This window comes from Balaenoptera borealis (genome assembly GCF_965194805.1).
Source record: "Balaenoptera borealis genome assembly, chromosome: 7".
In the NCBI taxonomy this organism is placed as follows: Eukaryota; Metazoa; Chordata; class Mammalia; order Artiodactyla; family Balaenopteridae; genus Balaenoptera; species Balaenoptera borealis.
Window position 1 is genome coordinate 82,058,842 of NC_138864.1, and position 24,949 is coordinate 82,083,790.

General features: G+C 40.8%; 1 protein-coding gene and 1 pseudogene across 10 annotated transcripts in view; one reads left to right on the plus strand and one right to left on the minus strand.

The window, feature by feature from the left end:
* Positions 1–24,949, plus strand: part of CREB5 (cAMP responsive element binding protein 5) — a 409,001-nt gene that overhangs the window by 178,056 nt on the left and 205,996 nt on the right. The gene's annotated exons all lie outside the window — the stretch shown is intronic.
* Positions 9,663–23,913, minus strand: LOC309632641 (small ribosomal subunit protein uS5 pseudogene; annotated as a pseudogene). Its single transcript has one exon. The product of its transcript is annotated as a small ribosomal subunit protein uS5 pseudogene (transcript).

The following is a 24,949-nucleotide window of genomic DNA, read 5'->3' on the forward strand; positions in this document are numbered from 1 at the left end:
GCATCACTGACTGTGGGGAGTGGAGGAAACTGGCAATTCTGACATGTGGCTGATACCACATTAGCAATTTCCCAACTCTTCGTGTGTGGAACCTGTGTGCTCTGGGTGTGCCAGATACTTGCTAGCACAACAAGTGAAGATGCCCTGAGGGAGTATGCAGGGATTTCCAACCTTGCTGAGTTTAGAGAGTCATAAATGGGATGGAGCTGTAGTGTGGTCAGTGTGGGTTCTGAAACTAGAGTTGAGGCAATTCGGATCCTTCAGCCCCTTTAAGTTAGTCTTATCGGATCAGGCCATCACAGAGCAGATAGACAGGTAAGTCTCGGAGACCTCTGAACCCAATTAAAGTTATACCACAAAGAAATCAAACTCATGTGGTTTGCATTTCAGAAAGCTACATTTGGTGGACTGTTCCTGTTTTAATTCGGTAACCTAATGCAGACCATGTGAACATTTGAAACGCTTTTAACAGTTAAACCAGCTCAAATAACACAAAACCAGAGCAGCAATAAAGAATGAATTAAAGCTGATTGCAACTGTGGCCAACATAATTTTTTTTCCCTTGCAAAGAACCTGGGGGGAATAGAATGCAGGACCAGTGGGGGAAGAGACTGGTATCTCCATTTTCAACTTTGAGTAAAGCAGCAGGCACTTTGACTTCTTTTATTTCTTAAGCAAATGTTTGAAACAGATCAACTTAGAAGGTATATTTAAATCTTGAAGGGATTTGCGATGAGGGAGCAAAGGGGATTGACATCCTTTAGAACTGATAGCTTGGCAGTTAGTAGCCCTGCATTCCCCCTGCTAAGACGGGCAGTGGGCAAGGGCATGGTGCTAAGCCTACAGAGGTCAAGAGTTCAATCCTGCATGGGTCACTTAGCCTCATACTGGAGGAGGTGGGGAAGCGAAACTTGTTTGAGTGCCGTAGCCGGTGCTTCCAAGTGTCTGCAAAGGGTCGCCCAGGAAAGAGAAACTGAGACAACGATAGTGATCAGTCAGTGTGTTCCATGTACCAGGCACTATTCTAGGTGCATTCAAGGCCACCTACGTAACCTGGCTACTGAATTCACCTGTGCCTCAGTTTTCTTATCTGTAAAATGGAGATACAATTATTATTCTTATTTTACAGATGAGGAGAGAGGCACAGAGAAGTTTAATTACTTTCCTAAGGTTGCATAGATAATAAATGGCAGGAGCAGGATTCAAACACTGGTAGTCTTGTATGCATAGCTTCAGCACCACCACAATATAGCACTCTAGCAAGTTAAGGAACTCGAAGGCAAATCCAGTTGCGAATAATGGGAGCAAATGACATAAGCCTCAACCTAAGTTATTAGCCTCTCACCCAAAGAGGATTGACTGCACTGAAAACCACACCCAGACATCACAGTGTGCTGTGCATGCTTCACAGTAATTGCTCCGTTTATGTTGGTTGAACTGAATTTTATACACACCTGGAGGACGCCTCCCAAAAAATGGTTGGCGTGCTCCATCCATGAATGGAGAGATTTCTATGAATAAAATCTAAAAGAGATGGTGAGTGTCCAGTGAATTTATTTCCATGTAATTCCAGGCACTTGATGGGAGAGCCATGGGGTGTGAGGATGGCAGCTTGGGCCCAACCCTGCGACCTGTGCCATAGGTGATAACTAACTAACCGCCTGCCCCATTCCCCAGAGTGTGCTGACTTTGTCAGAGATCCAAGGGAGTAAGGGAGAAAGGACCCATTAATTTCAGATCCATTAGCGACAGAAAGCCTGCCAAGTGGGAAAGAGTGAAACTACAGGAAGAAATTTTAATTGCAAACTCCTGAGAGGTTATCACCAGCAGCAGGGAGCCAAGGAATCATTGGTGGGCAAAGGGGCTCCGCTGAACCCCTGAATTTGAGTTCCTTCCGGAGCAGTGGGAAGCCAGCCATCAATCTCTTATGCAGGCAATGCTAAGTTCATCTGCCTGACTTTCACAAGCATTCCTCCCCAGAGGATGAGAAATCTACCTCCTTTCTCCTTATAAAATGAAAACTGGTGTCTACGTGGCCGGCTAGACCCCCTGAACAAAACAGAATTATGAAGTATAAATAAAAAGGTAAAGCTTACCACTGGTTTCTTTTTCTTAACCTCGTAAAGTCAAATAGTTAATTATAGTATCTTAGACTAGGTAACTGTTTTCACCGCCCCTGCTCTGTTATTAGTGGGGAGGAGTGGATTCAGATACTTGATGAATATGATGTCTGTTTGACTTGAAGGTAAAGGAAATCTAGTTTACCTCCTTCTACAACTCTGGTTTCAAGGATTACAGCCCACTTAACTCTCTTTAAGGCCTGGATAAACATAGGCTGCCTATCTCCTAAACATTCCTCAGGTTATTGGTCTAGTTACAACTAGCTTTCTGGAGAAGTTTTCAAGTCCTCCCGATTCCCCCAGGCCGACCCTGCCGTCTTCCTGTGGCGCACCTGTGTGACTTTTAGCATGTCACTTACCCAGCTGGACTGGGCATGTCATGTGCCTGGAGCTCTGTAGATGATGATTAAATAATCAGTGAAGAGTACATGGTGATTGGAGTAGGCAGAATAGGATCTTGATTAACATTAGGGTTAAAAATCTGTTTTCTCTCTAAGGAAGATTTTTCATATCAAACTCTATCTCAGCACCTGCTTCCAGAGAACCCAACCTGTGACAGGCTCCTTCATACCTATGTGACCCAGATAACCAAATCCCTTGACTTCCAAACAGTTTTAAATTAATTCTTCCTCCTCATTCAGTCTTCTCTGCTAGAATTTAAAATTTCTGTTCAGCAGCCCCTGCAAGCCACTCTAGCTATATGAGGACACAACGTTCTCTGAAACTTCATATGGTTCAGGAACACGAGTTGTCAAAAGATCTTCTTACATCCCACTTGGGTCCTTGAACACCCTTAAGTTATTCTAACTCTACTCTTTCAGTAGATACCTCTTGAGCATCCCCACCTTCCAACCCCCACTATCCAATGTCTGAAAAAATATAGTTTACGTATTATGCATATATATTTTTCATATATATTTTATATATACAGATGACCCTTGAACAGTGCAGGGGGTAGGGATGCCAACCCCCTTCCCCCCACACAGTCAAAAATCTGTGTATAACTTTTGACATGACGACAGCCTAACTACTAATAGCCTACTGTTGACCAGAAGCCTTGCTGATAACATAAAAGTCAGTTGACACGTATTTTGTATGCTCTATGTCTCTCTACCTATATTTTATCCGTTCATGACATACCTAACTTTTTATTAATTTTTTCCATATTTCTAGGCTAGGTGGTTTGTCTGCAAGTTTTTTTGAATGGTGGCAAATCTCAAGAAAATTTGCCAGTATACTTATTGAAAAATATCTGCATATATGTGGACCTGCGCAGTTCAAACCTGTGTTGTCCAAGGGTCAATTGTATAAATAAATAATAAAATAAATAATGTGTACTTTATATATTTTAATATATATTTTTATATTTGTATCATATTATGTACCAGGTACTGTGCTGGGCTCTGTGAAAATAATGGAGAGAAAAATAAACAGACATGATCATGGAACACATGGTCTATTGAGGGTGATGGACATTAATTAAAGCTTTATACAAATACCTATAAATTGTAACCCTTTAAAGTACAAATGCACATTGCTATGAAAACATCTAGTAGAAGAGCTTGACTTTGTTAGGAAGGTCAGGGAAGATTTTTCTGAGAAATTTTGAAAGTTGAAAGACTTTCAGTTCTTAAAGTCTCAAACTTTAAGAATAGTGATGGCGATATATATATATATATATATATACACACATATATATATATGTTGTATATATACACACATATATATGTGTGTGTGTATATATATATGTGTGTATATATATATGTGTGTGTATATATATATATATATACACAGCCAATCAATTGTCTAATTTGAAATAGTTTTAATAGTTCAACATTTCTTTCTGCTTCTACCTCAAGTCCCACGGTATGCCCACTTTCTTTGGTGGGTTCTATGTATGTCTTCCATTTTATACAGCAAGCACCCAGCTGTGCAAAAAACGATAAATCACTTTTAGCTCCAGCCAAAGGCTGGACAAAAAGAGGCCTCCTCTTTCTACTTCTCAACCCTTCCCACCAACATGGTCTTAATTTCAAAGCTGGTGATGAAGATTGAACGTGCAAAAGGGTCTGGCTTATGGCTCTTTCTTTTGGCAGCAGCAACCTTGGGAATAATTGAGAGATCACATTTCAGACCCATTTTGCACACCATCAAAGCAAAGGGGATAGGACTGATGCTTTTGAAATTGGAGGGGCCAGGCCAGTTTTCATGTTACTCCAGTTGAAGTTCTCTGGCGTCACAAGTTCAGCAGATGGATATCATACACCTACCTCTGGTATGGTGTTCTGGGTTCCTTGGGAAATCTGATCCTTGGCCTCACTTTCATCATGCCTACCACAGCACTTTAGGCCAAGACCTCCTAAATCACGTCATTCAACCCCCTCCACCCAGTGGACCTAAATGTTGGGGATTTCCCTGACTTCTCCCAAAGGGGCCACCTTTCTGACTGGAAGATTCTTCTCAGAGGCGATATGGTGCAATTTTTATGAGTCTTTGGGGTATGTGGCAGCTCCATAGCTATGATGAGTGAATATTCCCCCAAATCAGACATGATGAGTGAGAACTCCCTAGAATTGCTTTTACTAAATATCTGGGCAACCAGTCCAGTGGGGGACCAAGATAAAGGTGGTCACTTCAAGGTTAGAGATGCTTTAAATAAAACAAACTGAAATTTTACTCTTCCCAAGGGGCAAAAAGGAGCCAACTACGCTGAGTATCTCAGAACTGAATTTCTTGCATTGCATATATTAGAAGAAAAGTATGATCTGCACTGCAACTGATTTCCACAGCAGCACTCTGGGATCCAAGAGAAGTGAAACACAGATGCTTAGAAGCACCTCAGTTGCTCACTTTGAACAGTTGATATTAAACTATTGAAAGGAGGATGCACTAGAATTTTCTTTTCCTATTTTTCTATCCAAATAAAACACTTTTTTTTTTTTTGCCATATATGACGGCTTTTGAATGGGTTAAGAGCATAAACTTGTAGCTAGATAGACCTGGGTCCAAGTCCTGGGCCGACCAGTTAACAGCTCTGTGACCTTGGACATGCTTACCTTCTCCCCACCTTGGTTACCTCATCCCTAAAGTGTGGATGTTAGCAATCAACTCACATAGCTGTCATCAGAAATAAATGTATGCATCAGATAATGCATACATAGAGTATTTAGCATTGTGTTCACTTTAAGGACACAAAAGTATTCGCTATTATTATTGTTGCTATTGTTATTAGCATGTGATAGTGATTTTCAGTAGTGAAAAGGATCCCAGTTTGCTTAATGACTTGTGAGGCTTGGAGCTAGGATAGTGCCGTATGATGCTGTTCCCAACACACCCGGTGCTTAAATTTGCACTGGGACCAAGCCCATAATTTAGTATGAAACCCAAAATGTGTGATGTTCTAGCCTGAACTCAAGAATGTGGTTAATGGATAGTTAAACTTTCCTGAAGCAAACTCAGAAATTACTGGATCCATTATCTCCTTGGCAGGATAAGCAGTGCAGCTCTTTTCCTTTCCCAGCTACAAAATGCCTGTTGACAGGACAATCTGGAACCCAAGGGTTGGATAAGTATGGGTTGCATGAGGCCTTCCATTTTGATCCTCTCTTATTGCTTTCTGATGAAGTGTAGACATTTGGCCACCAGGAGCAGATGTTCGTTCAGGAGCAATACAGAAGAGCATACCTCTTTGTAAGTGGAAAGCTCATCTCTTGGTCCTGCTTACTGTAACACAAGGGTTTTCAGATGTCCACTGGGGATGCTGAATAATACGTCCTTTCCAGTGTACTCTCCACCAATAAAATGTGATAACAGTACCCTTGGGAATGTTTAGAGAGATGTGATTCCAGATCAGGAAAGTTAAACAGTGGACCTCAAGAGTCTGGCCTAGATGCAAGTCATATTTCATGCAAATAATTTTTGGCTGGATCCAACTTAGGTTTGGATGTTTCTTTTAATTTGGTGTTGGACCAGAACCATAACCTGTCCTCATTCCCATCCTAGGACCACATCAACCCCTACCTCAACTCTAGACCCTCCTCGTTCTCCTGACTTTGGGACCCTGATGAGTCTACTTGGCAAGGATTCCCAGCCTATGTGGGAGGAAGGATGGTCTCCAAGGCCTGGGAGAGCAAAACAGGGAGTAAAGAACAGGATGCCTCATTGGACTGCCTTCCATCAGAGGGAAAAGAGACAATACTTGTTCACTACATTTGAGTTCTAAGAAAGTGGGAAAATGGACCTAGAATTATACTTCTTTGGCAAACTGATGTTGATTTTCCTCTGAAAGAAAAGGCAGGAAAGGGAGCTAAAACTAAGATTTATTTTTTTATGAACTTGGCACTTCAATGAGTTATCTCATGTAAGAGAAGGTGTGTGAAAATGGGTAACCATTCGGAGGGCTAGAAGGATCTTTTGTGTGTGGTGGAATGTTTTAAAGCTACCCTGAAGCATCATCAGACACTTGGTCTGTGAATTATTCCTCTGATCATTAGACTTAAGAATTGTAACAACTTCTCATGATGCATTTGGCCATTCTTTGTGTCCCAGGTTAATTAGCACTGGCAAGTCCATTAAGCCAGTGTAATATCACTCACCCCTCACCCAGAACTAGTGATTGAGCGTCTTGAGGGCCACACTCCTTCTTTACCTCACTCTATCCATCATTACTTTATCTGAATCCTGCTCCCTCTGTTAAATTGGCCTTGCTCAATTTACATTCTGTACAGTGACCTGATAGTGTGAAAAAGCTCAACGTAGGTACAACCGGGGAGTTTTCCCTACAGAGTTTAAAGCGGATCTTGATTTAAAGTAGGGTGGGATTATTTTTATGCTCTATGGTATATTTTAGTGGAAAGAAGTTTCATTTTTTTTTGATAAGTGAGGGGAAACTCACTTTTTTTGAGTATCTGAAGTGACATAGAAAAGGCAAAATAAGACTCATAGCTTTTGACAGTGTGTTCTCATACACAGCCCCAACCTTTCTCCTATTTTGTTGACAGATTTCGAAGAGAATTTTCTGTAAGATAAAGATGGTTGTTTTTTGTACATTAAATTACAAGAGATTAGAAACATTCCCTTTTCTTCAAATTGTGTTGGCAATTTGATCTGTAGGAGGTGATCGAAGCTTCAGCTTTGAACTAATTGCTATAGCTTAAGTTTCTGTCTGAAAGTTTCATTTTAAGTTCATTTGAAGTATATACAGGAAAGATGAGAGAGAGAGGGAAGGATTGTAACAAATATGGTGTATTAGCTCAGATTGTATTTGGAATTTTCTTCCTCAAATAATACTAATTATAAAAGATGTGAAAATAAGCCCATAACTATGTTTTCTTGGGGTTTTTTCTTTCCTACTAATTAAAACTGAATCCATGAGAATGTCTGGAAATATAAAAATAATTTTAGAAGATGATATTTGCAACCATTTTGGTCTGTTATTAACATGAGACTGTACTTGGGGGGGATGTGTTAGAAGGTCTTTCACAGATACTTCATCCAGCCAAGGTTGATACCCCATTTCACAGCACAGCCTCTGTCAGTGATGTGTCCCTAAGTGTATAATGACAGATGTCCCCAGCTCTGTACTATTGCCAATTAGTAAAATTCTAAAATCGATTTCTATCTTACAAATAAGGAACTTTGGTTCTTAAAGTTCCAGGGCAGGCCCAGTTTTTGTTGATTGTGTTAGCTAAGACTTCATTCTCTGATCATCGTATTGTCCTTGTAAGCCGTCTAACAGGTCAGGAATATTTAGTCAATGCCTGGATGTGAGAATTGTTCCGTGATGATCTTTGAGATACCCATTGTCCATCCTTTTGTGATGTGCCTGCCTCGATAGAAATGCCGTCTGTGATTTGATTTCTGCTTCTCGTGAAGTTCAAGGGGGATGAATGGAGTTATTAAAAGGAGCCATGCCATGTTGAGAGGGTGGGGAGCGAGGTGTGTCTGGTAGGAGGTGGTGTGTGGGAGTGGAGGCTTAGGGAGGGCTGTAGGGATGTAGCACATTGTTGTGACTCCTGCCTCTTCCCGATCCGCTCCCCCCACCTCCAGTTCCATACCCCGGCCTTTATATCCCTGGATCCCTAGACCTGCCTTGTAGCCTCCCTTCCTTAACACCCACCTCTCCCTGAGTTCCCTAATGTGCCTTGGTGGTTTGGAAAGAAAATGCTATTTGAATCCAGGAGTTGCTGAACAGGAAGTAGAGGGGCAGTGCAGACACTCTCTGTCCATTTCCTCGGCGTGCCCAGCCAAGCATTAATCAGAGCAGCTGCATGATGATCAGACAGCGGGCCTTAGGAGTAATTTCATATACGCAGAGTTTTTTAGCGTGGTTTTCCCGAGAATCCCTTTTGTGATAAAACTCACTGTAACAGGCAAATGCCTGTGGTTGTTTAATTTAATGACATGAGAAGCAAGGATGGTAAGAAGGAGATGGAGAAGAGAAGGAGTTAGCTAGTACACAATTTATGTGAGAGAAACATTTTGCAGGCTAGACAGTCCTCCGAAGATTTTGTTTGCTTTAAGATTTGGTGTGAGGCAAAGGCAAATTTTTCAGATTATTCCTATTCTACTACAAATGATGGGTAAAATGTGAAAGAATTGTACCACTGGCACTGCCCCTGTTGTATAAAAGCCAAAGGTGTGAGGGACAGGAATGGGAGTTATCCAAAAAATACTATGAATACATATTCTAGGGTTTTTAAGTATGTGTTCTCCCCTAGAGGAGTTGTGGGACTCAGAAACCACACAGATAAATAAACAGCTCAACCCAAGTTAACACATTTCAGCTAAGAGTTATAACAGCCTCTTTGCCTTCCCTATCCCACCCCACCCTGCTAGAGCTTCCGTAAAGGGTCATTTCAACCAACACGAGTTTCATGTTCTTTCCCTTTTCTGCATCTACCTTCTGGTTGGGTATATACAACCAAAATGAGAGAATCAAACAAGCAAAGGAAAGGAACATGTAACATTCCCAAGAATGGGTTATCTCCCTTCAAATAATCGCCATGTTGGTCTTTATCTTGGGGGATCCTTAGACCTTCTTTTATCCCTATTGTTGGGGGGAGGGGAGTTGATGCCTGGTCTACATAATAAACTTTAGTAGACACTGTCTATTTTAGTGTATGGAGGGTGGGGTAAAATAGGAATTGTTCTAGAGACATAGAAGATAACAACAAGAAAAAAACACAAAAGTAGGAACTATGTGAAACAAATATAGGAAGAGTGGGGAAATGAAAAGGGTGTTAGGCAAACTGGACAAGCAGGGATGCAGTCTTTGAAGGTGGGAAAGTAGTGGGGGGCACAGCATTAAAGACACAGGTGCTAGAACTAGACCCCTGGGTATGAAACCTGAGAACTCCGTTTGCTAAATGTGTGACCGGGAGAAATGTACCTCAACCCCTCTGAGCCTCAGTTTTCTCATCTGTGAAATGGAAATAATAATAGAGACCATTTGAAAGGGTATTTGTAATGTATAGAGGAGCCAGCCCACGAGCACTGGGCCCATGGAAAGTGCTCATCATGTGTTTGCTTAAATTATGGATGGGGTCTTAAGAGCTTTAAGTGACAGAATAGGAAAGAGAGCTCTACACTTGGAACTTCTAGTTGCATTGGGAATATTTCAGTACATGAAATGGCTGAAAAGTTAAGCAAGACAGACAGATCAAAGCCACTCAGAAATCTTGGAGATTGTTAATTCAATTCTTCAGTTTGGAAAAAATAGATATCTCTTAAAATTCTGTTTGCTGTAGAGGCCATTGAAGCATTACTGTAAAGATCTAGGACAAAAAAGGTACGTTTGGGCAGAAAGTTTTTGCTAGAGGCTTTTTTAAGCACCATAAAATTGGGACACATTATTGAGAACTTCTTATGGTCACCAAAAGGTAAAAGCCATAAAGTGAATGTATAATATTCATGTGTAATCAATTTGTGAATAGATTATTCTATAGCATATTTTCATCCAGTCAGGACAGATCTTTTCTCTTTATACAACTAATCTGATCTGTGTCAGAATTCACAAATTTGGACTATTTTAAAATAAGAACCTGTTTCCAAATGTCCTTCAATGGGGGGATGGTTAACCAAACACTGGTACATCCATACCATGGAATATTACTCAGCAATAAAAAGTAACAAGCTATTGACACATGCAATAACTTGGGTGGATCTCAGGGGAATTACAGTTAATGGAAAAAGCTAACCTCAAAAGATTACATACTATATGTTTCCATTAATGTAACATTCTTGATATGACAAAATTATGGAGATGGAGAGCCTATTAGTGGTTGCCAAGAGTTAGGGTTGGTGGAGGGGCTGGAAGTGGCTATAAAGAGGTATTGTGAGTAATCCTGGTGATGGAATAGTCTGTCTCTTGATTGTGGTGGTGACCACACAAATCTACATATATGTTAAATTTTAGAGAACTAAACACATACACACAATGAGTGCCTATAAAACTGATGAAATAAACTCTGTGGATTGTACCAGTGTCAGTTTCTTGATTTGATGTTGCATTATAACTATGAAAGATGTTACCTTTGGAGGAAACTGAGTGAAGAGTACAAAGGACCTTCCTGTGCAATTTTATGCAACCTTTTGTGAGTCTATAATTATTCCTCCCCCCCCAGATTGAAAAATCAAAGATATGTTTAATTTCTAATTTGATTTTAAGTTAGTTGATTTCCACAATCCTACCCTGACAAGATAAGGTTCTCCCCTTTCAGGCACCCATGATAATCACTGAAAAAACTGACCGACTGACTACTTTTTGAATGTGAGCATCTTAGGGTCAACAACTGCACACTACCCCGAAATTCGTAAATTCACTGGATTCCATGGCTACCAGATGAAGATTCAATGACAGAAACCTTTATGTGCAATTAGGTGAACTCTAAAAAACATGAAGAATGACTTGTCCACAGCCTTTAAGAACTTAGCCAGTACGACCCCAAATGTTTTGTTTTGATCACAGCCTATCTGTTGAGGTCTTCTGATCACATTGAAAGAGGAATTGGGCAGTCACTGATCTGAATCCTTGTTCCATGTAGTACCAGCTCCCTTATCACTATCCCTGTAACCTTTCTATCTCAACCAGATGGCCAAACAGGGAGGAGAGGCATTTGGCTGCAGTAGACTGTTCAGAACTGGGGTGCCCCGACCAGGTGGAAGTTGTCTCAAAGAAGGTCTTTGTTGCCTATGGCCACCACTGAACAGTGCCTACAGTCCAAATGTGTGTGACATCCTGCTGTGGGAGTTTGTATTTAGCTTGTAGATCTTCCAAGGAGTGTGATGTTTTTGAGGAATAATAACTGATTTGTCTGGGCCCTTTTCTGCCCATAGTTTGAATTTGTATTTTTTTTTTTTCCATTCCAATTTAAACCTGGTAAGCTTACTGAACATGCTGCTTTCTGCCCCTATGTTTTAGTTAGTTGGTTAGTCAGTGAGTTAGCTGGTAAGTTACAGCCAGTTGTGCTTTTAGTTTAGAAAACAGAGTGTGGAAGATTTTGCTGTAGATTTAAGGGGTCTTTAGGTAATTTGTAAATGTGCATTGTTGATGTAAGAAGGAATGTGTTCTCAGGAGATCTGTGGCCAGAGCTGGATTGTTTCATAAATTTTAAGGTAGTGCTTACATAGGAATACGTGTAGCATACAGTATTTAGAGAGATGGTATGCATAAAAGAGTGGTAATCCTCTGCATTTGTGTGACACTTAAAAAGTTTTCAAACCAGATCCCATGCATTTTTTTGTTATCTCACTCCAGGTAGAGCAGGAATGTAGGACAATTTCCAACTACATTTTTTTTTAAACAAATAAAGGACCAAAGGAGACTAGAAGGGCCATGACTTATTCAAGGTCCCTACTACAGGAAGCGGGGAATCAAAGACGAGTTATAAAATTTTTATTTTGGTGCTCTTTTCCCTGGAACCCACTGCCTCTACACACACCCTTGATACCAAAGAAATATGACAAATTCTATTTCTCCTTTACATTGGCTTTAGATATTGGAAAGAATCTATGTTTATGGTGAGATCTGGGTTTATTTTCTGCCATCAGAGGCTCACATGGGTGAGAGATTGACCTTGAGAAATGTCAGTGAAAGGATCATTTTAATGGCCATTGATCTTTTGAATATATGGTTAACAGGGTTTATAAACCCTTTTTTTCCCTATAGAACTAGATAATGTAAGACAAGACTGCCTACTAAGTAGTGCCTGATGTTGACTTACTATTCAGAAGAATTAAAACTTTTTTCTTTTGAATATTCATTCTATTTTAGTGGTTTGATTAACCTTCTCTTTAGTGGTTTTTTTTTTTTTTATAAATTTATTTATTTATTTATCCTTGGCTGTGTTGGGTCCTCGCTGCTGCACACGAAGCAGTGTGGCAAGCAGGGGCCACCCCCCCACCCACGGTGCACAGGCCTCCCACTGCGGTGGCTCCCCCTGTTGCAGAGCACGGGCTCCAGAGCACAGGCTCGGTAGTTGTGGCGCACGGGCTTCGTTGCTCCGCGGCATGTGGGATCCTCCCGGACCAGGGCTCGAACCTGCGTCCCCTGCACCAGCAGGCGGACTCTCAACCACTGTGCCACCAGGGAAGCCCCTCTTTAGTGGTTTGATTAACCTTCTCACTGGTCAGATAATCTGTCTGATGAAGGAAGTATTGCTCTGTCTAGGGCAAGAATCCAACATAATTTCTCACTAAATGATAAAATAATAAATATTAAATAAGTAATAAAATAATAAAATAGTCATGAGCACAGCCCTCTCTGTAATTCTTCTCAGTATACATCATCTTAGTTGTCTCCTGTTTTTACCTTAGTTTTTTTCATCTATTACAATACCATAGATTAAAATCATCTTATCATTGGGATCAAAATTGTTTCAGTTGAAGTAGAAAGGTTCTTAATGACAAACACTACTCTTAAATAAATTATTTTAACTAATTTATCCCTTTGCTTTATTTCAAAAAAAATTATGTAAGTTGATTTATTGCTTGCATTATACCCCAGAGCCCTGGAAGAATTAATATTTTCTCTTCCAATCATTATGTGACAGCAGCTTGAGGACAAATAGAACCCAGGAGCTGATGTTTACATAAAGACTTAGGACACAGAACAATTTATGCCTTTTCTTATTTGAAAAAAAAGTTGAGTCACACAGGAAGGTCTTAGAGGACATCAGGAAACAGAATAGCCTAATAATTTTGATAATTAGTATTCTTCTGACACTGGGATGGCTTATATAGAGCGTATCAGGTCCATAGACAACTGGATGTCTCACACAACCAAAAATATCCTTGCTTGGTCCTAACAAGAAGAAGAAAGTATTTGTGTTTGGTGTTAAGTGGTGGTAAGTGAAAACTTCTAATTTATAAACCCAGGAAAATTCTACTCTAGGTGAGAAGAATATCAGTAGGTTCAGAAATAAGTAATCCATAGTTGCTTTGTACTTTAGTATTTTCCCAAATTCTTCTAGATATTGCGAGAAAACCCATCTCTTTCTTCTCTCTCTGATGTCATCATCAAGCATTTATCTTGCATCTGTTTGGTCAAAGACCTAACACGTTAAGGTGTGTGTGAGAAAGAGTATGGAAAAGGTCTTCTTCTTTTCTATTTTTAGGCTTCATGCTTGGAATCCCCTTATTCCAAAAATATCTTCTTGGGGAAACCCAAACAATGTGCTAAAATTAGTACCCCAAAAGGAAATGAACTGGAGTTGACCTTTGCAACTTCCCACTCCTTGTTTCCTGCTATTCTAGTGACATTCTCAAAAATGGCACTTGTCCATCCCTGGTCTGGTTATCAGAGTTGAAGCTGATTTCCTGACCATGAGATGCAGGAGTGAGGGGCACAGGACTTTGAGAAAAATGGTAGGTTTGGCAAATCAAGATTAGAGATGCCAGACACAAAAGAATGCATTCGTTATGATTCACTTCCACGAAATGCTAGAATAGGCAAAATGCCCTGTAGGAACAGAGAGCATGTCAGTGGTGGCCTGGGAGGGGACTGGCAGCAAAAGGACATGAGAGAAATTTTTGGGTGACAAAACTGTCTTATGTCTTGATTATGTTGGTGGTGACACAGGTGTAGACACTTGCCAATACTCAGTGACTTTCCACATGAAATGGGTAAATTTTATCATATGTAATTTATATCTCAATAAAGTTGATTTTTAAAAAATAGTGATTAGAATACAATTTGAAAATCATTACTGCCATCTCCTTGCTTGTCCTTTAATCTTGTCTTCAGGACAGAGGAAATGACAATATTTGGGGACAATATTTTGATAGCAAGCACCACTGTTCATGTTTTATAAGATTAAAATGTCCATGTAATACCTCTGAAAGATAATTTATCTCATGAAGCAGGATTGTTCTGCTTAATTTGAGATATTGACGTTCTGTTCTTCGAATTATCCTATGCCTGCGGGTAGACATATTCGTTTGACTTAAAAATATTCACATATTAATTTCATTGTTGCCCTGCTAAGAGTGTGAATAATCACCCAACGAGTTACTCCCATGTCATCTTGATTCGAATCGCACACCTTTGTGTGGCTTTCCTGGCAGATACCTTTGGTGTCCCTGCCCAGCTTTGGTATGAGAACAGCCACTAACCCCGGGAAAGAATCCTCAGCAAGCAGAAATGGCTCATATTCATTTGCCCTCTGCTTCTTGATTACTAATGTAAATGTTCCTAATCAGAACTGGCTCCTGTTAAGCCTTTGCCAACTTTGTTAGATGCAGCATGGCTTTTCCTTGTCTGTACATGCTTTTTTCTTTTTTCTTTTTAATTGTCTCAGGAATACCATCTTACGTTACGCATATAAGGTCGTCAGAAATAAATTAGAGATTTATCTGCTGACAAATATAATGATCCCTTTGAAAAACTAGATTGTGGTTGCTATAGTTAGGCTTTAGAGGCAAATATAAAAGTTGTGATTTTCCAATTATTTTGCAGGACTCATTTCAGAGAGATTCTAGGTGAATGGCAGCCCTTTAACTAGTATTTAAAATGTGAACTTTGGAAAGATATACGTACCCCCATATTCATTGCAGCATTATTTACAATAGCCAAGACATGGAAACAACCTAATTGTCCATCAACAGATGAATGGGTAAAGAAGATGTGGCATGTATATATATATACATATACATATATACATATACATATATATATATATATATATATATATATATATATACACATACACAGTTGAGTTCTGAACAACATGGGTTTGAACCGCATGGGTCCACTCATACACAGATTTTTTTCGATAGTAAATACTACTGTACTACATGATCCACAGGTGGTTGAATCCACGGATGCAGAACCTTGGGTATGAAGGAACCATGGATACGGAGGGCCAACTAAAAGTTATAGCAGATTTCTGACTGCATAGAGGGTCAATGCCCCCAACTCCCACGTTGTTTCAGAGTCGACTGTACCATGGAGTATTATTCAGCCATAACAAAGAAGGAAATCCTGTCTTTTGTAACAACATGGATAGACTTAAAACACTAACCCATAGATACAGAGAACGGACTGGTGGTGGCCAGAGGTGAGGGTAGGGGTTGGGGAGGGGAGGGGAGCACATGAGTGAAGGTGGTCAAAAAATACCCAAAATGTATATGTATTGGAGCTGGAGGATAAAACTACTCCAGAAATGTGTAAAAAGTGGGACCACGTGACTGAATGTAAGGGGAAATAGGGAGAAGAAAGAGAAGAAGAGAAGAAAGAAGAAAGAGAAAAGAGAAGAGAGGAGAAGAAGAAAGAAAGACATACATAGTATGTCCTCTGAGTGGGAGCGAAACAGTGTGTACATACATGTGCTGGGGGCATGTGAGGCCTTCCAGGGACTGGAAAGTGCAAATTCGTCTAGCACACTCATTGCCAGGAGGACCCAATCCATAATAACAGACTGCCTGCCACATGAGAAAATTGTACCATATTTCAACTGCTGCCTAATGGATCTCTAAAACCTTAAACCAGGTGGATCTCTGAGTTTTAATGAAGTACACAACTCTGCGTTAGTTATGGGACCAAACTCTGGAAGTATGATGCATTGGAAGGGAAGTGGTTTTATGCTTTCTTCTTTGTCAAAACGAAATGATAAAGACCACTGACTTACCCAAAGGAAGACCAGTGCCCATAGATTTTTTTTTTTTATCATGTGCATACTTGAAAAGATTTTCTCCTAACAAAATAAAAGAGGCAGACTTGGGATCTGGCTTGCTTTTAGAGCTCACAGCAGTACAGTTAAACTGAATTTCTCTTCCTCCCTCTGGCTTCCTTTGTTTTTCTCCAGACTTAGCGCTTTGAAACAAACACTGAACAGTACGGGACATGGTATTTCCTGGGTAATGTCATTGACTGTGAGCTTTGTTTATTAAGCATGACATTAGGGCACTGAGAGATCTTATATGGCTTCCTCTTGTACCATACAGATTACACACACACACGCACACACACGCACACACACACCCACACACATACACACACAGGCTCCTTTTGCCCTTCATTTTGGTTGTCTTTCCTCACTTTTTAGGAGAAAGCAGGGCAAGGAGTGTTTTCCCCCTTATGTGTGTTCACAGGTTTCATACTTTCCCATTTTCTTTTCTCTTTTCTTTCAGTTGTGATTTTTTTAGTAGCGGAGGGGTGAGGGAGGTCGAGGAGTGTAGGTGGAAGGATAGGACTTTAGCAGTAAAATGCCAGAAAGACCCTTTTGGCAGTACCATAAGAAATTATGTTTTATTATGGTTTAAAACATGAATGGGGGGAGGGAAATGTTAAAGGGGAAATACTGTGTAATTGAAGCTGCTTACTAGTCTATGGTCAGAGCCAGGCAGAATTTGGTTGGCAAGGGCGCTGCTCTAAGATGTCATTTGATATCAATCCCAGCCTCCCTGCCTCCCTGGCCCCTGTCTTTCCTCCTTCCCCACAGTACATGAGCAGGTTAAAATCCAGGATGTAAGGACTTGTATCATTGACCCTAAAACTGTTGTAGAAAATCAGATTCCATTGTTCACTCCTTCAGAAGTCATTACTGCTTTTCTTAAAAGAGGTCTCTGAAATTCCTGAGGGCATGGGGCAACTTGATGGTTGACATGTGTTGATACATGAGTAATCTTTAGGTCAATAAAGGTTACTGATAGGGACTCGTTGGTTATATGTAAGTTTAAGTATTGGCTCAAATATGAGAAGAATAGGGTCTCTACATTTCTTCTTAAATTACCTTAATTTAAAAGAGAAGATTTTTAAGTTATTGGCGTAAAAATTGATCAGTTGTAATTATTCATCTGTGTTCATTCGTAATCTATGACCTACTTGTATATCATGCTGTCTCTGTGGTTATAATAAGAAAGTCAAATAACTCTTCCTGGAGCTTACCATTTAAAGTAAGATGTCAGAGGCGTAACTTTATTTTTAGTTATTTATTTTGTTAACGTCTTTATTGGCGTATAATTGCTTTACAATGGTATGTTAGTTTCTGCTGTATAACAAAGTGAATCAGCTATACATATACATATATCCCCATATCTCCTCCCTCTTGCGTCTCCCTCCCACAGAGGTGTAACTTTAAATAGCCGTGCAGATACATCATTCTAGAAAGTTAGACCTGAGGTAGTTATGCAACCATGGTCAGCAGGAAGCAGTGATAATTTGAATTAGTACAGTAGTTCTTGAGTAGTAGGTTGTTTGTTTACCTTTTGAGAAATGTGTGCTTTTCTGACTCGTGCATTTTAGACATAGCTTTCTTTTAGGTCCTAGGTCTATGGGACAGTTTGTCCTTTGCTTTGCAGCCATTTGTGCTGGACTGCCTATAGTTTCCATCTTGATGAATTTCTAGGCCCTGAGCTCACCTGCTCCTAGGCTCCTTAGCTCTAGAAGCACATTTTTTGCAGAATTTGCTCTAGGATGGTGGTTGAGTCCAAAGTGCTTTTTCTATCCTTTACATGGCATATGGGATGGGCTTATGCACCCAAAGAGCCTGGGTACTGTTGTTACATTTGAGTGCCCATTTAGAATATTTGTTGAATGAGCTCAGTGTCTGGGAAGGATAGGAAATATTGAGCTATCCCTTAGCCTAATGAAAAAGGTAGTTTTTATTTTTATTTATTTGTTTTAAAAGGTAGTTTTTAAGTAGAATAATCCTCTTATGTGTATTTTGATTTTGATTTGATTTTGTCTTTAGGCTAGAGAGAGTTGTATGGCAGGATTTTTTCTTTCCTCCTGCCATAACTCTGTGCAATGAGCTGGTTTTCTCCTTTTGTTTCAGATCTGTCAGGGACCAAGGCCACCTGGTTGAGTTGGATGCACTAGGGTGTGTGGTGGTCATTGGGTCTCCTGCAGTCAGCAGCAGCGGTGGCTGAGTGGGAAGGCTTCATGCTCGTTGTGGTCAGAGCCCACAGCTTTCGAACCCAGCCTGGTGACTGGGCTCTGCCACCAGTGTCGGGGGGGGAGGTGGCAGAGAGATGAGCGTGTGGGGTCAGAGGGGGCAGGCGGAAAAATTGGCTAATGGACCATCGATCACCCGAGGTTACCGTTGTGAGGGGGACCTTGGGGAGCCCGGAATCTGTGCCCTAGTGTCAGATAATGTTGATTCAAGGGGCCAAAGCTTAATGTTGTTCTCGACCAAGAGTTGGAAGCTCTCCAAGGGTGTCTTCGAGGGCCTTTGTCGTTTTCCTTTTCTTGAGCAGCTTCTCCCTCACCGGCCTCCCAAGCGTTGCAACTCACGCCGTCAGGTCTTCAGTTCTGTCCTTTCAGGCCCTGGAGTCCATCTTTTCTGGTACATGTTTAAAGGCTGTAGCAGTGTCTACCGTTTATTCATCTTGGGCTTCTTTCTGTGTCCCACTCTGCCAGCTGGGTGAACAGGGGCAGCTGGCAGCAAGGGAAGGGGCCAGAGGGAAGGTGGTGAAAGGCGTGCTCAGAGGGATCTGGCTTTGGTTTTTCCAGAGTTTGATAGCATTCGGCTTAGTGACCACAATTCAATTATAAGCACCACACAGCCATCCTGAGTGACTATATTCTTGCCAAAAACTGCTGTGTAAAGGCGGCTGCATTTTTGTTATCCTTGCCTGATGGATTTTTAAGTATATTAACCACATACATTCACACAAAGGGGAAAATTTACTACCTAAACAGGGGGACCTAAAATCCCCCAGGCTAAATAAACCCAATGAAAACACAAGAACTGCATTTACAGGCCTCCCAAAGATAAGAATTCAACCTTTAAAAAGGTTCCTTCAAATGAAAAATGGATGGTGGAGCTGCTAATGGCCCAGTAACCTAGGAATGTAACTCTTCCCTAATGTGCAAGGCCCTCGGATCTGTTCCAGCTTCTCGGGATAGAGGATTTTCACCCCAGGCTTCTGCACAGGTCTGGGCCTAGAAGGTCCCGTTGTGGCCTTCAAGATTTTACGACCACCTTGGAGGGCAGACCATCTTGGCAGTTTTTGTGTTGCCTCTGTTTCGTGTGCGTGTGCGTGTGCGTGCGTGTGTGTGTGTGTATGTGTAAAAGAGAGAGAGAGCTTCCTGTGTGTGTCAGTCTATGGGGAGAGAGGCAAGGGCCAAGGTAGGGGAGAGTGTGTATATCTCCAGCTTTTTCCAGTTAGAATTTGGTTGAGGTGGGAGACTGAAGGGAACTTAGTCTTCTGAAACAGTGGGAGATGTAAGTCTTCTTCTTAAGCTTAGAGGAAGAGTTAGGAAGCTAAGAATTTACCTAGTAGAATCACTCCTGCATGTGTTTCTCTGCAGAAATAGGTTATCCATTAGGGCAAATGTGAGGCAATAGATCTCGCCCAGCACGTTCTCAGACTTCTGGTGGTATGGAGGGTCTCTGAAGCTCACTACCAGTAAATCCTGCCACTATATTAAGGACAAGTCACAACATGCAGGTGAATTCATGTCTCTGTTGTAAATCATTTGAATTTATTTTTAAATAAATATGGTAGGTGGGGAAAGGGGTTAATTACAAAGGGGGTGAGGGAATTTTTTGAGGCGATGGAACTCTTCTATATCTTGGTTGTGGTAGTAGTTACATGACTCTATGCATTTGTCAAATTTCATAGAACTGCAATATTAAAAAGGGTGAATTTTACCATCTGTAAATTGTAACTCAACAAACCTGACCTCCCTAAAATTACAAATGAATAAATAAATAATGAATGAATGAATACTTCTTTCACTTGTCTCCTTGCTGCTTTGCCAGCCAACCAGCCCTTTAGACGATGCCTCCTTTTCAAAGGAAGGACACCACGTGGTCAGCTCCAGCCTATGAGCTCATGATGCCAGTAAAGCTGTTCCAGAAAAACCAAAGATGGTGTGCGTTTCCTTCTGGGGCAGATGACCTAATCCTCCAGGTAGCAATGCCCTTGTATGGTTAGCACAGGTAGGGAAATACTTAGCTTCATGCTGACTCACCAGGTAAAGAATCATCTCTCTGAATGAGTCAGAATCACAAATGTGTTCTGTACAGTCTCATGTGTGCTGCATTGTGAAAGACTCAAAGCACCAATGAGGGCAGATGCTTGCAGGTCTCACTGGCCCTATATGGATAACAGCCGCAGTCTGCAGCTCTCCCATTTCCTGGCATGGTCCTATTGAATTCAAGCCCTCTAGCTCAGTCAATCACATACCCAGTTAGGTACAGGAGAAACTTACTTAAATTTATGCTCTACTAATGTTGTTTATTCAGTTCTAGGTAAACCTAATAATTGTAGAATAAAATGTTTCAATGTTAAGTATATTTCTGGACGTATTTCTGGAAAGGAGGTAGTGTGTGTGTGTGTGTGTGTGTGTATGTGTGTGTGTGTGTGTAAAGATACAGAGTTAAAACAGGTTCGGGTAATGTAAAATACCACAAAAAGTAGGGGTTTCCAAGGAAAACATGGGGAAACGCTGTAGGAGAATCTAATGTATGCTATAGCTTTTAAAAGGAAACATTAATAGTGAAACATGCCCTCAAAGGGCAAGTCAGTAATAAATTTCGTGTCAGAAATTACCTGTCAGTAGGATTATGTTAAATAATGTTGAATTGTTATTAGTTGGAAGGGAAAGAGGAGAGTAACTTTCTCAAAAGTGTTCAAAGAGTGTCATGTTTCACACACAAATCCCATTATTGTTTAACAGGACTTTTGTGCTTAACCCTTCTCCATGATGTATTGAAAATTTTGACCATTTTAGTTCATTCTCCAAATACAGTCATTAAGGAAAAGAAGCCAAAGTTTCTATGCAGGAATTTGGAATTACCCAGAGGACTAGTGTATCTGATTAGACATCCATTGTAGAGTGTCCTGATTGATAAATGTATGCCTGCTTGCTGGAACCACAAAGAAAAATATCTTCACTTCTTTGCCTCAGCAAAGCAGTAATGAAATAGTGGGGGCCTCACCATTTCAACATTTTGAGCATTTTGCTTGTTTTGGCCAAATAACTAAAAATATATTTTCCCCTTGAAGAAAGTCTCATTGCAAATGTGTGAATTTTTAAGGTTCACTGCAATATATTTGGTCTGAAACTGAGTCCACTCATTGAGCCAGGGCCCAGAACCCCACCCTAGATTCAAAGAAGATGGGGACTACCGGGAACAGAGTGGGAGACACAGCTGAGGCTTAAATGTGAGCTAACAGATTGTCACGGGGCTTTTTACAAAGGGCTGCTTATGACTCATAGGTGTCAAATCATCAAGTCATTACTCCTAGAATAAAAGATCACTTCAACTTTATGTGAACGGAATGAAGGGTGATTGCTCCATTGGATTTGGGTTTTTGAAGGACAAAGTTAGAGGTAAGCTTTGGGATCCCTCCATGTACTTTGATTTGACCCCTTGATTACTGATCATTACCTACCTTGGGTCCCTTTTGGAAACTGTCATATTTGATGACATATTTGACTTCATGACATTCAGACAAGATCTTGCCAGTGAGTGACTGCCTGAGTGCATTAGGCATTTGTGGAGATCTTTATTTCTTCAGGTCAGCAAATCTCAATATTTGTTAATTACCCCAGCAGTAATTTACAAATGGTCTTGGAGTGGCTTAGAGTCATAGATAAACTTTCCAGTGTGCAAGCCACTGCATCCTTTGGGGGCAACTTAGAATCCAGGGAGGCTTCTTGCCAGCCTGGAGCATTCTGATCTGCTTCAGGAATGCTGTCTTGAGGGTGAGTACCCTGGCATTTCAAAGCTTGTTCAGATGGCAGTCATTTGTGCTAGCCATTTGGGATTTAATCTTGCAGTTATGGAAAGATCTTTTAATTACATTGCAAAATATATAATTTCATAATGTCCTGTTATGATTAGTTACAACATACAGAGGCTAGGCTGCTGCTGTCACTCATAATATACTTGGTGAGACCAAGACCAAGTCAGTGAGACCATGCTTTTTCATGAGATACCACCCTCACCACCAGCAGGTTTCCTGTCCTGGTGTAATCTTGCTTCAATCGAAAAGGGTTGGTTGGATACTCTTGTTATCACTTCCGAGAGATTCCTCATGCTCCAGTCATAATGAGGGACACCTGCATTTCCAAAAGCTTCTTACCTTCATGTGAAATCCCTTCCTGGATTTTAGCATTTTTTTAAAACAATTAAGCAAAAGTATCTTATGTTATAATTGTGAACAAAACTTCTTAAATATTTTAATTATAGAAATTTCAAATATTATGTAAGTACAAAGATCAGGATAATGACCCAGCATGAACCTACCACCCAACTTAAACAATTATCAGCTCACAACTGGTCATGTTTCATCGGTGTCTCTACCCACTTCCAGCCTCTCCCAAGGTTATTTGAAGCATATCCCAGATATCACAGCATTTTATCCATAAGTATTTCAGCATGTAAGTATGAAAGTTAAGTATTCTTTAAAGAAAAGTAACCATGATACCATATTTTCACCTAAGAAGTTACCCACAGTTTCTTAATATTTTAAAATATCCTTCAAATTTCCTTGTTTGTTTCATAGGATTTTTGCCCTTTATTTTTTTTAATTAATTAATTCGCTTTATATTTATTATATAAAAATGCTACAGTGGTGGCCATAGATGGAGCCTGAGCTCTCTACAGGGAGACTCTGGTGTGAGTCTGTAGGAGATGTCCCTGGATTCCTGATAGGGGGACTTGGTGAACACGGTCTCTTTTCAGAGGTCAGGGTGAGAGAGCTGTAAGTCTTGGAGATGGCATCATAGTTGCCCAGGTTGGCAGTGCAGCCCCTGGCCGAGGTGTGACAGTCATCCATACTGGCCATCAGCAGCAACTTCTTGAGTGCAGAGGCCAAGATGATGCCAGTGCCTGTGGGAGTGGGAAGAGGCACTCAGCATGGAGGCTGGTGCCTCGCAGGGACAGTGTGGGACCTGCCTGTCTTCTTCTCCCAGTAGCATTGCCGCAGGGGGACGATGGAGAGCTTGACCAGGATGATGGCCCCTAGGATGGCCCTGGCAGCCTCCTTGGAGCACTTAATACTCAGACCGACATGGCCATTGTAGTCCCAGATGGCAACAGAACCTGGTCCACTGGCTAGCGTAGGTCTGCTTTTGCATGGACATAATCTTCAAAACCTCATCCTTGGGGCACATCCCCAGGAGAAAGTCAGTGATTTCAGATTCCTTGATGGGAAAGGAGAAGAGAGAAATCTCCTCCAGGGATTTGGTCTCCCTGTCCTTGATCAGGTGGCCCAGCTCGGCCTTGCTTCCTTGAACTCTGTGATGCGGGCTGGGCTGCTGCTGCAGCCAGGAGTACCCCAGGAGTACGGGTATACCTCTGCCATTTGGTGCTTTCCCAGATAAGTGCCCTTTATTTTAATTGGGCCTGAAATAAGGTCTGTACATTAAAATTGGTTGACATGTCTTCTTAGATGCTTTTAAGTCACAAATCTGTTCCCCCCCCTTTTTTTTGTTTTGCCTTGAAATTTATTTGTTGAAGAGTTTGTAGAGTTTTGTACAAAGTGAATATTGTTGATTCCATTTTCATGGTGTCAGTTTAGCAAGTTCCTTTGTTTCTTGTATTTCTCATAATTTGGTAACTCGGGCTTTCTAGACTTCATTTAGCATCAAGTTCAGTTTTTTGACAAGAGTACTTCATAGGCAATGTGGGATACTTCTGTCAGGAGGCACCAAAATCTGCTCGTCTCTCTTTGGGATGCTGGCAGTCATTGACAATGCTCGCCTAGATCCATTAGTTCTTTGGGGATTGCAAAATGGTGAAGTATATTTCTGTCATTCCTTCTTCACTTATTAGCTGGAATACTTCTGTAAGGAGGACCTACCTTCAACTATGTGACTACCTGGAAGTCCAGTTCAAAACTTCCTACAGTCTGTGGCTCATTTATTTTAATGTCAGAGAGATGTCCTTTTACCCAGTAAGTACCCAGAAACAACCCTTCACCTGTAAAAGCCTGTAGCATGCAGCAGGAAAAACCAAGCCAGGACCTCAGGAGTCATGACTGTACCTCTCAGATCTTTATGATGTTGGACAAGCTATGTAATTTCTTAGAGCTGGCAGGTTCCAGGCCCCTACCTACACTTCAACCAGAGAAGCAGTTTTTTCTTAATTTCATTTGAACAAATCAAGCCATGACTTTTAAAAAAAAATTTATTTTATTGAAGTATAGTTGATTTACAATGTCATGTTAATTTCTACTGTACAGCAAAGTGATTCAGATATATATATATATATATATTCTTTTTCATATTCTTTTCCATTATGGTTTATCACAGGATATTGAATGTAGTTCCCTGTGTTATACAGTAGGACATTGTTGTTTATCCATTCTATATATAATAGTTTGCATCTGCTAACCCCAAACTCCCAGTCCATCCCTCCTCTAAACCCCCC